Consider the following 18411-nt stretch of genomic DNA (forward strand, 5'->3'; position numbering starts at 1 on the left):
TCCGTTTTTTCCATCGCTTCTATGCAGTTGCTGTGGTTATCCAATATGTAATCTTCTTGTTTAGTGTGTTTTCCCTTGACTATGCTATTTTTCTTACATTTGTCTGTTCCAAAAGCCATACTTATATCATTGCTGAATACTTCTGTTATCTTTAGTAATTGGTTGAGTTGTTGATTTGTTGCTGCCAGTAGTTTTAGATCATCCATGTATAGCAAATGTGTGATTTTGTGTGGGTATGTTCCAGTAATATTGTATCCATAATTTGTATTATTTAGCATGTTGGATAGTGGGTTCAGAGCAAGGCAGAACCAGAAAGGACTTAATGAGTCTCCTTGGTATATTCCACGCTTAATCTGTATTGGCTGTGATGTGATATTATTTGAATTTGTTTGGATATTAAGTGTGGTTTTCCAATTTTTCATTACTATGTTTAGGAACTGTATCAATTTAGGATCTATTTTGTATATTTCCAATATTTGTAGTAACCATGAGTGGGGTACACTATCAAAAGCTTTTTGGTAATCAATGTATGCGTAGTGTAGAGACCTTTGTTTAGTTTTAGCTTGATATGTCACCTCTGCATCTATTATCAGTTGCTCTTTACATCCTCGTGCTCCTTTGCAACAGCCTTTTTGTTGTTCATTTATAATTTTGTTCTGTGTTGTATGTGTCATTAATTTCTGTTTAATGATTGAAGTTAATATTTTGTATATTGTTGGTAGGCATGTTATGGGGCGATATTTAGCTGGGTTCGCTGTGTCTGCTTGATCTTTAGGTTTCAGATAAGTTATTCCATGTTGAAGTGTATCAGGGAATGTGTATGGGTCTGCAATGTAACTGTTAAATAATTTAGTTAGATGTGAATGTGTTGAGGTGAACTTCTTTAACCAGAAATTTGCTATTTTATCATTTCCAGGGGCTTTCCAATTGTGAGTAGAATTAATTGCTTGGGTGACTTCATGTTGCAAAATTATCACTTCAGGCATTTGTGGTATCATCTTGTATGTGTCTGTTTCTGTTTGTATCCACCGTGCATGCCTGTTATGTTGTACCGGGTTTGACCATATGTTGCTCCAGAAGTGATTATTATTATTATTATTATTATTATTATTATTATTACTATTATTATTACATAGACTGCAAAACCAGTCCATCTGAATATGTGAACATCCACTGCCTCTCCTAAATGGATTTATTTTTAGTGGGGTTGTCAGCCTCCTGTAGTTGAATCCTTCCAAAGAATTTGAAGTTCCATAGTATTAAAAAAAATTTGTCAAGGAGAGATGAGACAGTATTAATTGAAAATCAACAATTCTCACAACATTTCAGATTTAAGAATCAGTAGGCCTATATGAATTTTGATGAACTTTTCTGCGACGTATTGGTATAGCATAGATGTTGCAAAAGTACTTTAAGCTATATTTTTTTTAGAATCAGATAAATAAGATTTATTGACAGAATGCATTCAGAAGTATCCATTTTCTCAAAATTCAAAATGATGCCTCTATATTCAATAAGCGACAAGGATTAAATTACATCTGTCATATCCACAGATCCCACAGAATGTGGGCTCTGGAATTTGGAAAGAAGTCAGAGATGTACATTAATTTAATAATTTAAGTTTAATACAATGAAATAAGTTTGTATTACTGTGCTAATTCTAGTTATAGTGTACAAAAAACATTAAATTTAAGCTTTCCTGTAAAGGCACAGATCAGTGGAGTAGGAAGAGTTTCCAAACAGAAGATTCTTTAAAATAGTTTTAAACTCCACTACATCTTTTACCTGACTTGTAATGTACTCTGATAGGTTGTTAAATACATGTGTACATATGTTTCGGGCTCCTTTCTCTATTAATGTTAACCCCTTGAACCCTTTGTAGGGATTGTTTTTGGTTCAAGTTTTAGAATAATTGTTTTCATTCGGTTTTCGTGAAAAGAGAAATGGCAATAGTAAAGATTAGATTAGATTCAGTTTTCGTTCTTGTTCCATGGACCCATAAATGAGATGATTCTCACAAATGCAGAACATGTCAGAAAGTATAACATAAAAAACATAGAACATTTGAATATAATACTCACTTCCCTTATCATTTGTTAGAGATTGTCAAAATTATGTGAATACATTACAGTAAACTGGAACTGCTAATATTTACAGAATTAATGCACTGTCAGAATGAAACATTGGTTGTGCACTTTTAATAAATTTACAAGACACAAAACATCTAATTTTGACTTGTAACCAAGTGCTGTTAAAACTGAAATCTAACAGACATTTCTACTTACACTGGTCCAGCAGTTCCTATTAAGATATTTATGTACAGAGTAGGAGGCGTTGCCTCTCAAAAAGTCTTTAAAATTCTGTTTAAACTGTGCTTTGTGTGAAACCAAGTTTTTAATGGTTGCTGCCAATTTATTGAAAATGAATGTTCCTGCATATTGGACCCCATTTTGGACCAAGGTAAGTGATTTAGACCTTTATGTTGATTTTTCTTATTCCTAGTATTGATACTAGGCATTGAGCTACTGCTTGGAACTAAAAGACATATTACTTGCAATGAATTTCATTAAGGAACAAATTATTGAGAAGCAGTGGTTAGAATATCCAGTTCCTTGAACAGGTTTCTGTATGATGATCTTGAATTGAAACCACAAATAAGTCTTATTAAATGCTTTTGCACTCTTAAAAACTTTTGCTTGGTTTGATGAGTTACCCCAGAATATGATCTCATATGACATAATAAAATAAAAGTATGCAAGTTTTTATATATTGTAAATATGGTTGTTGGGTGTATCGTCATGAAAATTCCACAATATTTGTTGGCACAACTGACTGGCATCATCAGGTGCAGCAAACACACTGTTCGAGCTGTGGCCAAAGCCTCATATTTATTAGTCAGAGAAGAAACTGCGCAGGCACAAATGTGCCAAATTTCGGTGACCAGTAGTGTAGATATGCAGATCGGTAGCTAGAGAGACCACTATACTGCCTGTGAGATGATGGTTGCATGTGCAAAGGTTGTCAATCACACTGTGCACTGCCAATGGCCACCCCAGTGCCTTCTGTCAGGAGCCGGCTGCCGGACTATATGTCCATGCTGGCATGTGCCTGTCCTTGCCATTGTTAACCAAATGTCTATGTCGCCACTGCAGTGTCATGCCTTGTATGACCAACAGTCCTTTTTTGTGTTCGCTGTGATTTTAACATAGCCAGCGGTGGATCTCATACTGTGCTTGTGTTGGTATCCTGTGTCCCTGTTAAGCATATTAGCCGAGATGTGAATTTCCACTGCTTCTTTAATAATGGTGTCACAGTACTAATGACGTTGACAACAGATTTTTGGTGTTTTTGAATTGCACACAATGTCCTGTACTGAGGCACCTGTTTCCCCTAGACTATACGGATTGCCTAAAATTCACAAGGATACCATGCCTCTTTGACCAATAGTTAGCAATATTGGGCTGCCAGCATACAAACTGGCTAGACATCTTGCAGTGCAATTGAGCCCTTTAGTGGGAAAATGTGAGCACCACATTCACAACTCAGAAGATTTTGTCCCTCGGCTTAAGAACTTGTAACTTGCACCATCAGATATTCTCATTAGCTTCAATGTGGTTTCACTTTTCACAAGTGCCACTGCAGGAATCATTGTTGCTCATTGGCAAAATGCTGGAAGGGGAACTTAATGTTTGTTTAAGAATGTGCTCACCTTGACTTACTTTTATTCAGTGACCAATACTTTGAACAGACTGATGGTGTTGCAGTGGGTCATCCCTTGTCACCCATTGTGGCCAATCTTGTTAATGAAGATTTCGAGGAGAGATCACTCCAATCAGCAGAGTTGAAACCTACATGCTTTTGGCGATATATGGATGACAACTTTGTCATGTGGCCCCACAGCACTGCATCACTGGGTTCATTTTTGCAACATCTAAATTCTCTTCATTCCTACAACAAGTTCATGATGGAGATGGAGAAAAATTGCAAACTATTGTTCCTGGATGTGTTGGTGTGGAGAAAAGAGGGTGGCAGCTTGGGCCACACTGTGTACCATAAACCTACATACACAGACTTATACTTACAGGCCATCAACAGTCATCATTCTGTACAATGAAGTGACGTGTTTAGGACATTGATCCACAGAACATGAGCCATATCAGATTCTGACAGCTTGTCTGATGAGCTACGCCACCACAGTACCATATTTTTAGAGAATGAATATCCTGAATGGTAAATTCACCATGCCTTACATCTATTGCATGCTAGAGAAAGTGAGGAGATGGAAGAAAGTGATAAACAAAGGTGAATGGTCATTTTGTGATATGTCAGTGGCATTTCTTCAAAAAATTAAAGATTATTTGAGAAACATGAAGCTAAATACATCTGTCATCTGCCAACAAAACTCAGAGCTCTTTTAGGCTCAGTGAAAGATGATCTTGGTTTAAGAAGGCCTGGTGCCTATAAAAATTCCTGTAGAGGTGGGATGTCATACATTGTACAAACTTGTCACACCGTGTAGGATAGAGATGTCGAACATCAATGACACACCTGTCTGGACCAGCCAGAGTAATCTGCAGTGGCCGAACATTGTCTCAGTACAGGACACGGTATGGAATACAAAAACACCGAAATTCTGTTGCCAATGTCATTAGTACTGCAACAACATTATTAAAGAAGCAATGGAAATTCTTAGCTCGACTAATATGCTTAACAGGGACACAGGATACGAACTCAAGCATGGCATGAGCTCCAACACTGGCCATGTTAAAATCACAGCAAACACAAAAAATAACTGTTGGTTGTACAAGGGATGACACTGCAGTGGCGACATAGATTTTTGGTTGACAATGGCAAGGACAGGCACATGCCAGCATGGACACACATTCCGGCAGGCAGCTCCTGACAGAAGGCACTGGGGCGGCCATTGGCAGCGCACAGTGTGACTGACAACCTTCACACGTGCATTTATCATCTTACAGGCAGTATAGTGGTCTCTCTAGTTACTGATCTGCCCTACTGGTCACTGAAGTTTGGCATATTTGTTCCTGTGCAGTTTATTCTCCGATTGTCGTAAATAGGAGGCTTCAGCCACAGCCTGAGCAGTGTGTTCACCACACCTGAAGGTGTTGGTCAGTTGCACCAATGAAATATTGTGGAAGTTTCACAATGATATATGACATCTTGCCCGAGAACCATATTTACAACTTGTCTGTTGAGAAATCCTCAAGCAAAACAAGTTTTTTTATACTTATATGTCCTGTATCTGACACCATTCACAATTCAAATACAGCCTAGTTTATGCGCTTCAGCAATTCTGTGCTATGCGCTTCTGAGCTGAATTTATTATCGAGTTGTAATCCCAGAAATTTAATACTGTCAACCTCTTTGATCTGCATGTCTTCATATGTAATACACATGCTGGAAGGAAATCTTTTACAGGTTCTGAACTGCATATAGTGTGTTTTTTCAAAGTTTATTGACAGTGAATTAGCTTTAAACCATTTATTAAGGTCAGTGAAAATTTGATTAGCAGCCATTTCTAAATCTATCCTCGACTTGCTGTCATCTGCAAACAAAATGAACTTAGCATCCGGCAATAAAAGGTTGGGGGGTCAGCAATGTGAACAAGAAGTAGTAATGGATTCAAGATGGAACTCCACATGTAATTAATTCCCAATCAAATGAAGACTGCTTACTTCACAGGTATTTCACAATAACACCATTTGTTTCCTGTTAGTTAGGTAAGACTAGAACCATTTCACAGTGCTGCTGGTGACACCATAATGTTCTAATTTACTTAAGAGAATGCTGTGATTCACACAGTCAAAAGCTTTTGACAAATCATAGAAAATGCCAGTAGCCTCTAATTTGTTATCTAGTGAGTCAACTACATTCTCATTGTACTTGTAAATAGCCTTCTCTATATTGGAACCTTTATGGGACCCAAACTGTGACTCTGACAATGTATTACTTGCAGACAGATGCTTAATAAGACACTTAAACACAACCTTACCAATATTTTTGAAATAGCCGGCTAAAGTGATATTGGTTGTAAGTTTGATAGTATCTTTTTATCCCCCTTCTTGTAAAGAGGCTTAACTTCAACATATTTTAGTCAGTCTGTAAACGTTCCACTGATAAGAAATTGAGTACATAAGTAACTTAAGACAAAACTCAACTCACTTGAGCACTTTTTGATTAACTTTGTTGATATGTTATCATAACCTCTAGAATACTTTGATTTTAAGGATTTTATGATGGATTCTACTGCTTAGGGAGACATGAGTGTCATTTCCATTTTACTGAAGTTATTTGTAGAGACTGATCTCAGCTACTCCATTGCACTGATTACTGACCCTGATGACCCCAAGCTGTCAGCAACAGAAACAAAGTACTTGTTTAAGAGGTTTGCAACACTACATGCACTTGTTACTAGTGTCTTCATTTATTTTTAGAGTTATCCGTTCCTCTTCCTTTCTGGCCCCTCTGTCCCTGTCTTCACTATATCCTATATAGTTCTTATTTTGTTGCTTGATGCAATTATCTTTTTCTCATAATAAAGCTGGTTAGATTTCTTCATTACCTGCTTCAATGTTTTGCAGTATTCTTTGTAATGCATTGCAATGCTAACATCACAGCTGTTCCTGGATAGTAGGTACAGACTCCTTTTTGTCCAACATGATATTTTCATTCTTGTGTAATCCAGGGTTTATTTTTAGATTACTGTTTGATATAAGTAACCTTTAGGGGAAAACAATTTTCAAATGATGAAGTAACTTTATTAATGAATGCTTTGTATTTTACACATGAGTCGAAGTATTGTAAACATCTTTTGAGTTCATGTCTTTGAGCAGTCTCCTATAATTCTCAGTTTTTGACTGATTTATTACCCTCCTGTACTCAGATTTAATCGGGTAGCCCATTTACTATTGATTTTGTGGAACGACTTTTTCCCCTACGTTTGTGTATGAAGATATTATCAATAACAGTCTCAGAGCATTTACCTACCCTAATTGCAAAATCACAGTAGGAATTAAATTGAGTGACAGTGTTACTGATGTGCAGTAATTATTCACTGACAGAGCTTTTCAACAAATCCATATTAAAATCACCAACAGCCACTACTACGTTGTTTTTTTACTGTGAGATGGGGCTACAGAGTTTCCAGACTTTTTATGAAGAGGTTAAAGTTTCCTGAAGGTTCTCTGTGTGTAATTACTATTATAAAGGACTTATTATGAAATACTACTTCTGTTGCACAAACTTCCAAGTGCTGCTCTGAGCAAGATTTACTAATATCACTATTCTTGATATTAAAACAGTTTCTAACAAATGTGGCAACTCCTCATTTCTCCATATTTTCTCTACAGAAGTGAGAGGCTAACTTCAATCCTGTAACATTTAACATATCTATGTATACCAGTGGTCACATGATGTTCATAAAGGCAAATTATATCAACTGTCTTGCTCAACTCTAATACTTCGACATAAATAAGCAACTCATTAAGCTTATCTCTCAGTCCTCGGATATTCTGATGCAAAAAGGAAAACTGATTTTATGCACTTACTGAGTTACAACTTGATGAACCTAATTTTTCTGCCAGTGTTTGAATATCTCCAGTTTCAACCAGGGGCTGGTTGCATGAATTGTGTGGATTAAAATTTGCTTTGTGGCTGCCTGTTTTATCAGTGTGAATGTCAACCTGTCTCTGAACATCTTTTGTTTCTGCCCTCCCTACCTTAAAAAAGCTGCTGTTCTGTCACGTGTAACCATTGGCACTTTACCACATGTGATAGTGCCCCCCCCCTCCCCCCCCAAGTTATTTGGTATTAGCCCAGACAGTTTTCCCTTCCCTTTCCTGTTAAGGTGAAAGCCATTCCTAGTATAGACCCACCAACAGGAACCACACATTTAATAAAACACTTATCAGAATTAAAATACATTAATATAGGGGTTCCGCAAGGTAGCATATTAGGACCAATACTATTCCTGATATACATCAATGACTTTCCCAGTAGTGTTACTCATGGTGAAAAAATTCTCTTTGCTGATGACAGAGAAAAAAAGATAACTCCTTGCAGAGAAATCAAATGAAACTCTCAAGGAAGTTTACGATTGGTCAATAAGCAATAAAATGACATTGAACATAAAGGAAACTAATGCCATGAATTTCAGTTTGAAGAGGGAAAATGACGTTGTTAAATTAAATGTAGATGGCACCTCTATAGACTGTAAAAAATGCAAACTTTCTAGGAGCGAATATTGATTCTCAGTTGAAGTGGTGTGAACACACAAAGGTATTTGCAAACAGAATGTCATCAGCATGTTATGCACTTAGAATACTATCATCATTGTGTAACATGTAGTGTCCTTTAATTACATACTATTCATATGTACACTCAGTTCTTAGCTATGGCATTCTTTTTTGGGGAACAAATGCACAAAATATGAACACAATTTTCAAACTCCAGAAAAGAGCCATAAGAATAATTACCAAAAATAGTAGTTCAGCTCATTGTAAAGATCTGTTCAAAACACTGGGGATTTTAACTGCTCCATGTCAATACATTTACCAGTCAGTTGTACACATCAAAAATAACATTGGTAATTACTGCACGGACAGCTCTGTCCATGACCATGGAACAAGAGCTAGACTCAACTTACATTTACCAAGAACAAATAAGCATAAAACTCAAAACAGCATTTTCTACCAAGGAATAAAACTGTACAATAAATTACCAAAAGAGATTAAAGAAATTGCAAAAATACACTTATTTAAAAAGGCAGCTAAAAATACCTGTTATGTAATACATTTTATACACTGAAGGATTACTTAGATAAAACAGAGTAGAGGTTTAGTAAAAAATGTTATACAAATAAATAATTATAATAATAATGATTATAAAACATCCAACATTCCACATAACACCTTCACACAATTTTTTCCTTCTTTTTTCCTTATCTAGAAAAACTTACCCCCAAGCTATGCATAGAACAATGCTAACACCCGTCCTCTTTCTGAGCTCAACATCTAACTCATTATAGAGGGATAGTGACTCAGTTTTTCAGGATAGCAAATGGGAAGTTGTGGTACAGAAAAAGGCCCAGGGATCACCAGTGTGTGTGTGTGTGTGTGTGTGTGTGTGTGTGTGTGTGTGTAGCAAGTGAAGTGTCATGAAACAATGTATGTATAGAGTGTGCAGTTACTGATAGTGAGATGTGAGTGAAGTGTGGCATTACATTATTTAATAAGTTATTTGTAAAAGAAATGTTGTATACCAGGAGTAAATGTCATGATTGTCTCAAACTAGAAGTCTGTAAATGTGTGTGAATATGAATTAGCTTGTTTTGTATTGGTCTAAACTTGTAAATACTTTGACATCCTAACCTAACCTACAACTACTACTACTACTACTACTACTACTACTACTGCACCAATATGAGACCCCATCCCTGATCTGAGTAGCTTTTCCACCTCCGAATTAACTCTCCTAACAGAATGACATGCTGTCTCAGAATAGATACAAGCCGAAAACCAGTATGTCTCGTTGCTGAAGGACAATAATGAATGTGTCTTGTGAAGTAGTTGTCAAAATACCCAAATTTGAAGAGGTGTGTGCAGTATGCTTTAGAATTAACAGCAAATGTAATAATGTATAACACCCTTCTGTATTCTGAAAAATACTATTCCTGTAACTTGAATTTCTCCAGACAACAATTCTCAAACTCATTGGTAAATGCAAATAAGCAGTTTCTTAAATTTTAAATTGCCTTAACAGTAATTATGCATATTGAAAACAAAGCTGGATTGTGATCGATTTGTACTTCTAAAAACTTAACATGTTTTACTTCTGTTGTTTCATTGTGTGAGAAAGTTATTTTTATAGCTTGTGGAATTCTGTGAAAAATACTGAGTGGACATACTGGATATTGTCAAAAGTCAATTAAATCCATTTGCATTGCACCTTCTGTTGATGTATCGGAATATTTCATTAGCTGCCTTTTCAGTAAGGGCTATGGTGCTACTTTTTATTCTTACATTTACATCATTTGCAAGAAGGAAAACATTGGAATATTGTGTTACTGCAAGTTGAAGATCAATTATGTATATTAGGAACACCAAGGTGACCCAGAACTGGAAGTTGCGGTACACCATGCCTGATTGCTTCAAATTCTGAGTACCTGTCATTACGTGATTTGCATGAATTGATACACGTTGCTTTCTGTTACTCAGATAAGTTAAAAACCATGAACCTATTGTACCTTCTGTTTCATAATATTTTAGCTTCTACATTAGGATTCATGTATGGTTCACACAGTCAAAAGGTATGTCACAAAATGCTCCCAATGGTAGTAATTTCTTATTTATTGATTCTAGTATATCATCTGTCATGGTAATATAGCCTGTTCAGTTAACAGTTCATTTTGGAATCCAAATGGTTTGCTACTGAGTACGTTTCCCTGTGCTCATTGTGTATAAAGTCTATTGTACATTATCGTGGAAAGTTTTGAAAATACTGTCAGTGATGAGATTACTAACATTTTATCTCCTTTTATGAGAAGTGACTTGACAGTGGGATGTGTAAGTCTCCCAGTCAAAGTAATATTATGGAAAGATACATTAATTAAGTAATTCAATATATTGCTGAGTTCGGCTGAACAACATCTCATTGTTTTACCAATGATTTCATCACAACATCTTGAACCTTATTTTCAAGAGAGTTGATAACTTTAAAGACTTATTTTGGACATGTATGACGAAGTCCAATTTTACCAGGCTTGTTACAGGTGGCTTTTCTTATGAGCTGTAGGCTAGCTAATAAGCAAGTGTTCAAGGTTAAAGTATCTGCTACTGACAAGAAAGTTATTGAAAGTTTCTGTGATTTTAGGACTATTTTGTACAAGTTCATTATGGACCTTTAAAGAAATACCTTCATTTACTTGGTTTAATGTCTCATTTTCTACTATGTTCCAAGTAATTATTATGTTGTTTTTCCTAGAAAGTTCATACATGTTGATGCTCTGATGACACTGCTTAAAATTTTTCAGTACCGTTTGTAATGTGGTTTAACCCTGTTGTCATCCATGTCCCTTGATGCCAAGTTTAATTTTCTGTTAATTTTGAATTATATTCTGATCCTATTTGTAATCCAGAGATTGGGTGCATTTTATGTGCTTCTGCCAGTTAATTTCTGAGGCAAAGAGTTTTCTGCATAGCCTATGACTACTTTATAGAATACATTATATTTTTCAGTGACACTATGGGCCTTGTGCACATCCTCCCACTCTATATTTCACAAATTCTTCTTGAATTCCTTGGCTCCTTTTGTATTTATTATTACACTTGTAGTTTTCCAATTATTATTTTTATTTATGTGAAGCACTCTGATATTGTAAGTCAGCAGTTGAACACAGTGTTCTAAAAGGTCAGTACAAAAGAAATTACACTATTACTTTCCATTCTGGGTGAATCTGTAAAAATGTTGTCAGCAGCAGTGTTGCCAGTTCCCATAACTCTTGTTGCAATAGTATAAGGGAGCTAGATTATGTGACATGGCAAAAAACTCAAGTATAGCTCTGGAATAGGTATACTCGAATAAACTCCCCGCCCAGGGACTGGGTGTTTGTGTTGTCCTCACCATTTCATCATCATTCACAAAAGTGACGAGATTGGACTGAGTAAAGGTTGGGAATTTGTATGGATGATGATAACTGCGCAGTTGAGTGACCCACAAACCAATCATCATCATCACTGAATAAACTCTCTACTTCATATCACCTCATTCTGCCTGGAAGTCAAGAAGTTTACCAATGCATCAAGTTGTTCCGTAAATAGATGGGGTCTGTATATTGTGACTATCATTATTAACTTTCCACGAAAATCTCTTTCTGCAGCACAGGCTTCAAAATTTTGATCACTGCACACACAATGAGTTCAATGTTTTTATATTTTTATCCTTCTTAATGTAAGTGGCAGCTCCTCCTATCTCCATACTTGACCTGCAGTAACTGGATGCTAAGTTATATCCATCCCTATTCAACATTCCTGTATGTGTGCTAAAGTGATATTCAGGAAAGCACATTACATCTCCATGATTTACAGCGTGCAGTTCATCTGATCAGAAGCTCATTGATAGTATTTTTAACACACTAATATTTTGATTTTAAATGTTTGAAACATGTTTTGTTGGGGAAAACATTAATGAAGCAATGCAAGTATCTGATATAACTAACACAAGAAACTCACAGAAATGAACTCTACATAAATAATTACATACTGTTCGACACTGCTAACACAGGAAGCAAATCCTTAGTGTGCTGGTATGAAAGTTACATCATTGTTTCAGGGAAGGCCATTTACCTCACCAAAAGCTGTACTGGCTTCTCATTTTACAAAAAGATTATACAGCAGCCAACAGCACATGCTCCAGAGTTACGAGACCAGTTCAGAGCTCCTTATTTATGGATCAGCTAATTTTAATCATACTTGAAGGAAGCCAACATACGTAAATTCATCAATAACAAAATATGGGCTGTATACCTATTCTCTTTTCACAGTTTACAAACCTTCTATGCAGCTCCATCACAATAATAAATGTAAACATAACTCACAGATTAGGCATTTGGCATGTCCTGACTTTCTGACTGCTGCCTACAAGGCAGTATGAGGAGTGATCTATGATTGTGGGACATGTTCAGTATGTCATCAATCTGTCCAGCAATTGTTGTCAGTAGATGTGTTCTTTGCCATGTCACATAATCTAAGAAGCAGCTCCTCATCTGGCTCACAAGAGCTGAGTGCACACCATACCAGTCCTCCCTACCTCAGAAAAGTTCTAAGAAGCTTCCAGAATTGAACCCTGGTCCTTCTGCACCAAAGGCAGTTATGTCAATGATATGGCTACAGAAGTAGTCCCATCTCAATAATACCTTCACTAAGTATAAATTATCACAATCTGTGTACTTGAAAATTGTATTTGCAGTTCACCATTGTAGCCTCCATGTGCCAAATCTGGGAAACTCACTTGTTAATCAAAGCTGTAGATTTGCAATATGGATACAAAGCAAAGCAAAGTCCATATGTGTGTAGCATTATGCAATTACCCACTAATGCATTAACTCTTCATGTAAAATATTGTCAAGAAAGATGAAACCATTTTTGTCATCAGTATTGGAGTGAGATTTCCAAAGCAGATGTGGAAAAATATGTTTGGGAATTGAGCAAGCTTTCACCAAAATTCCTGTAGTGGCTCCCAGTGGAGTGTGACTGGATTACTTAGCAAACTAAATGTTTTATAGTATTTTAAGTGAACTCCATAATTTCAAATTGATTGCACTGCTGGAACAAGGTGGATGAATTTACTTGGTTACTCAGATGCTTTCCCTGTACAGTTCTTAGACATGAAACTATAGTCATCCTTCCTTTTGTACATATGTTAAAGATTCTCATTTTTAACTGAATGCCATACTTTCCAGAAAACCCTGAAGAAAACGAGAGACAAGAGAATATGCCATTTATCTACCACATTACCCTCTTGTACTAACGTGTGTTCAGTGCATATATCATAGAAAGAATACCCAGATTTAGATCAAATTTCTATAATTACAAACACTTGGAAAGAAATATTGCTTTACTGGACCACTGCACATATCAGGATTACATAGCTGAAATTGTGGCAGACAATGTGTGTTCTGTTACCCTTCTGTGGAGACAAAGTGATCCTTCACGATGGTGACAGATGACTTGAAGCAGTAAGCAGTATCTCTACCCTTCCGTATTTCCTTCAAATTGGTTATTGAATTTGGGATCACACCTCAAGATAGGTCAAAGGTTCATGAAACATTTTATATTCTTCAGTAACACTCAACTCAGTCATGTATGCATAGAAGATAGTTGAACGTAATTTATGGTCCAGGAGTCATCCCAAAACATTGGATATTACAAACTAATGATACAACCCAAAAGCATAACATAGTGACAACATTGTTTTTTCCAGTATCTTTTTGAATTCCTTGCATGTTAAGCAAAAATCAATATTAACCCCTAAAAACTTTCCATTTGATACACAATCTGTAGATTTATCAACTATGCTTACTTCAACAGTTGTTTTTCCTTTTTATGCTGTGTTGTATGCTGCTTGTTTTCTTAATTTCTAATGCTAATTTAGTATGTACTGTCCAACTGTCAACACCCTTGAGGGTTTCATTTTCTTTCTCTATTATGAGTTTGGGCATTTTATCAATGACTATGACGTTGCTGCCATCAGCAAAGAGACCTTTTTCTCCAAGTTCTATACTACCTGGAAAGTCATCGACTTACAGAGTGTCTCAAACCTTTTGGACCAGATTGGAATAGGTTATAACGGGTTCACAACCAATATAATTATTATACTGAGATAGAGAACCAATGGTTGGAAATGCATATTTATTGTGTTATGGGCATACACAGCATAACCTCATAACAACAACATAGCTCATAGTAATTGTTCAAAGTGATGACTGCCAGTCTCAACGTATGCATGGCAACAGTGCATTAAGTTCTGCCACAGTCTCTCAAAGACCACTTGCACCTATTGTATGAGGAGACAGGGTGCTGGGATCTTAGCAAGCAGATCATCATCTGTTTCAATGGGGTTTTCATACACCAAAGTGGTGACATAACCCCAGAGGAAAAAGTCCAGAGGTGTGAGATCTGGCAATTGTGCTAGCCTTGGGACAGGACTTGCCATTCCAATTCAATAATGAGGATATATGTTGTTCAGGTGCTTGAGCATATTAACATGGAAGTGGGCTGGTGCATGTTGAAACCACTTCATTTTGCAAACAACAGGAGGCACGGTCTCCAAGAACTGTGGCAGCGCATCTCACAGGAACACCAGGTAATGTGGACCAGTCAAATGAGTAGGCAGCAAATAAGGACCATTGCTGGTGGTCACCAGTTTGGCTGGCATGGGGATTGTCCTCATTCCAGACATGGCTGTTGTAGCTGCTGAAAACAAACTTTGTACAGTTTGTATTTTTCATGGATGAGGCCTCATTCACCCGTAATAAGGTGATTGAGGCCTCATCTGTGAAAATACGAACTGTACAAAGGTTGGTACTACAGCTCTGCAGTGGATAATTAATTGACTGAAGTATACACTGGGCTCAAAATCCATTGGTCCCAATGATGAAATACATTGTGAAGGATAGGCGTGTAAAACCTGTTCCACCAGTACTCTCCACAGTGTATCCTTCAAAGTGGGCATTTCATGGGCAAGATGATCACTGCTTATTGGTGGGTGGGCAGCCACATGATCCAACACCATCTTCCCAAAGTCAGATGTTTGGACATGTCTTTGACGGGAACCTTGACCGGCTCTCTGCAGAGTGAACGACCCCATCTCTCATAATTTGGTATCGATGGAGATAAACTTCTTCCAATTAGGATGACACCTGTTGGGAAAGCACTATCTGTGCATTCGTACTGCTTTACAGGCACAACATCCTGCTGCATGATACATTAAATATGTCTCCCAACCCTCATGATGAGTAACATTCCTTCTTTGTCTATGAGTTATGCACTATACACAGTAACACACCTCACCATGGACACATCACAAGCTATCTGGTGCAATGAACAGTTGACACTAGGGATAGTGGTCTATGTGTGGCACAAGTTAATGCCAGTGTGGTGCATGCGGTCATCACATGACATACATGCTATGAGCTAAATTGCGGGCAGTATGTCTGTTTGGTATTCTGGGGTGTACACTGTTTATCACCCTCTGTCTGTTCCAGTGTACAACGGACACTGGATGTCTTTGCAAGAGAGTGGCAGAACTGCATGTGCCATTGCAGTACATGCATTAAGATTCACAGGCATCATTTGGGGCTATTACTATGAACTGCAGTGTACATTGTGTATGTACATAACACAATAAATATTCATTTCTGACCATTGGTTCCCTATTTCAGTGAAATCAGTTGTGGACCCAGAATAATCTCTTTCAGTTTGGCCGAAAAGGTTTGAGACAGCCTTAATATTAAGAACAGAATTGGAGCCAATACGAGGTGCTATCCAAAATTTTTGGGACTCATGCTGCCATTTGTTGAAAACCTTACCTTCGGACTAATGGTCACCATCACCCTCAAAGTAGTTCCCATCCACATGTACACACTGGTCCCAGCACTTCTGCCACTGGCCAAACGTTTTAGGAAGTCCTGTTCTTTGAGGGTGTTTATCACTGCCAGCGATGATTCTTGAATCCTCTCTAGAGTGTCGAGCCAATGGCCTTTCAACATGAGTTTCAGGTTTAGAATTAGTGCGAAGTCACAAGGTGCCAAATCTGGTGAGTACTGTGGGTGGGGTACAACCGCCATGTTGTTTTTTGCCGAAAAGGTCCTGGTGAGCAAGGATGTGTGACAGGACGCATTATCGTGATGCAGCAGTCAATTTCCTTGACACCAAAGTTCGGGCTGTCATCGCCGCACATTTTCATGGAGCCATCACAAAACATCACAGTAGTACACGGAATTCACTGTTTGGTTGGGTGGGACGAATTCTTTGTGAACAATTCCCTTGGGATCAAAGAAAATGATGATCACGCTCTTCATGTTGCTCTTCACCTGTCTCGCTTTTTTTGGGTCTTGGAGAGTGCAGGCTCTTACACTGGGACAATTATTGCTTTCTCTCTGGGTCATAACCATAAATCCAGCTCTCATCGCCAGTGATAATCCATGACAAGAAGGTTGAATCATCAGATACAGTCTGACAAAGGTCCATGCACACTTCAACACACTGTGCCTTCTGATTGGCAGTCAAGATCCTTGGCACAAATTTTGTGGCAACACGATGCATGCCCAATTCATCAGTCAACATTCGTTGACATGTCCCATAGCCAATACCCATTTCATCTGCAAAGTCTTGGATGATTCGACATCGATCCACACAAACCAATTGTTGAATTTTGGCAACAATGTCTGGCGTTGTGTGGCTAATGGGCCTTCCAGTGTGAGCATCATCTTTGACGTCTGCATGGCCAGCCCTGAACCGAGCATGCCACTCAAACACACATGTACGGCTCATGCTCTGTCCCCCAAACACTTGTTGAATCATTGAAAGGGTCTCCATAGCACTTTCCCCGAGATTCGCAAGAATTTGATATACACGCGCTGTTCTGTTTGCGGATCCATCATAAAATTACCACACTCCATACACAGAGTATTACAGAAATCACTGTGGACACGCAACACGTCCTCCCAGCTGAATCCCACTCTGCACACTGACTCATCGGCTATGCAGCTCTCACCACCCAGTGGTGCAATGATCTACTACTCCTACTTTCCAGATGGCAGCACCAGTCCCGAAAATTTTGTATTCCACCACGTACACTACCTTGAGGAAAACTTATGTTTATATGTTTCTTGTCTGACAATTGTTTTACTAAAAATTTGTCATCAGTAGATGTGTGAATGATCTCTACCTTGTGCACCATGTTTCCCAGCTGGAACCACTTGTTCACTATTCCTCTTACAGCTAGCGCTTCTTGGTTGTTTAATAGAACTCTGTGGTTAACAGTTTCAAAAGACTTGGACAAGTCTAAGAATATAGCTGTAACACAGTCATCCTTGTCAAGAGTTTCCAGCACCACTTTTTTAAACTCTTGTAATGGTTGATATTTACTTTTCGCACATTGGAAACCAAACTGTGCTGTACTAAGAGAGTTGTATATAATATTCATGTAACTCATTAGCCTATATTTCAAGATTGATTCAGTTGTTTTTGAAAAAAGAAAAGAAAAGTGGTTTCCATGTTACCATTTTTTAGTAAGGGCACAAGTCATGCATGTTGTAGCTACTCTGGAAAAATTCTTGTACTAAATGACTCATTATGTGTGCTGTTGGGCATTGTATGCTGTGTATGCATGCCTTCAGAAGAGAGACTGGAACATCATCAAAGCCTGCTGACTTTTATCTTTCAGTTTCTGTATTGTCTTCCTTACTTCAAGCTCTGTTGTGGGAAACAAAATCACTGGGTTTGCTATGTAAGTCAGTGTGGGTGCTACATGTGTTGTAGGAATATGTGCTAACTTCTCCACAATACCAGAGAAATAGTCATTTGCAAAATTTTCCAGTTCCTGAGGAAAGTACCCTCTGCCACACACCATTAGGTGACTTTCGGAGTATGATGTAGATGTAGATTTTCTGTTATTCTGCCCCCACCCTTAATTTGCATGTTATACTCAAGTCTGCTTTTTCCACTTTCTTGTTTTATGACACCCCAACACTACTTTGCTTTTATTTTCTAGATTATATATTGTTTTGCTGTTGAATAATTTTTTGCAGCAAGTATATTTTTTATACTTACGATAGTAATCTAAGAACTATGCATTAGTGTAGTGTTTTTGAAAATAAACAAGAAATTTAGT

The sequence above is a fragment of the Schistocerca nitens genome, chromosome 3 (assembly GCF_023898315.1).
Source record: "Schistocerca nitens isolate TAMUIC-IGC-003100 chromosome 3, iqSchNite1.1, whole genome shotgun sequence".
Lineage (NCBI taxonomy): Eukaryota > Metazoa > Arthropoda > Insecta > Orthoptera > Acrididae > Schistocerca > Schistocerca nitens.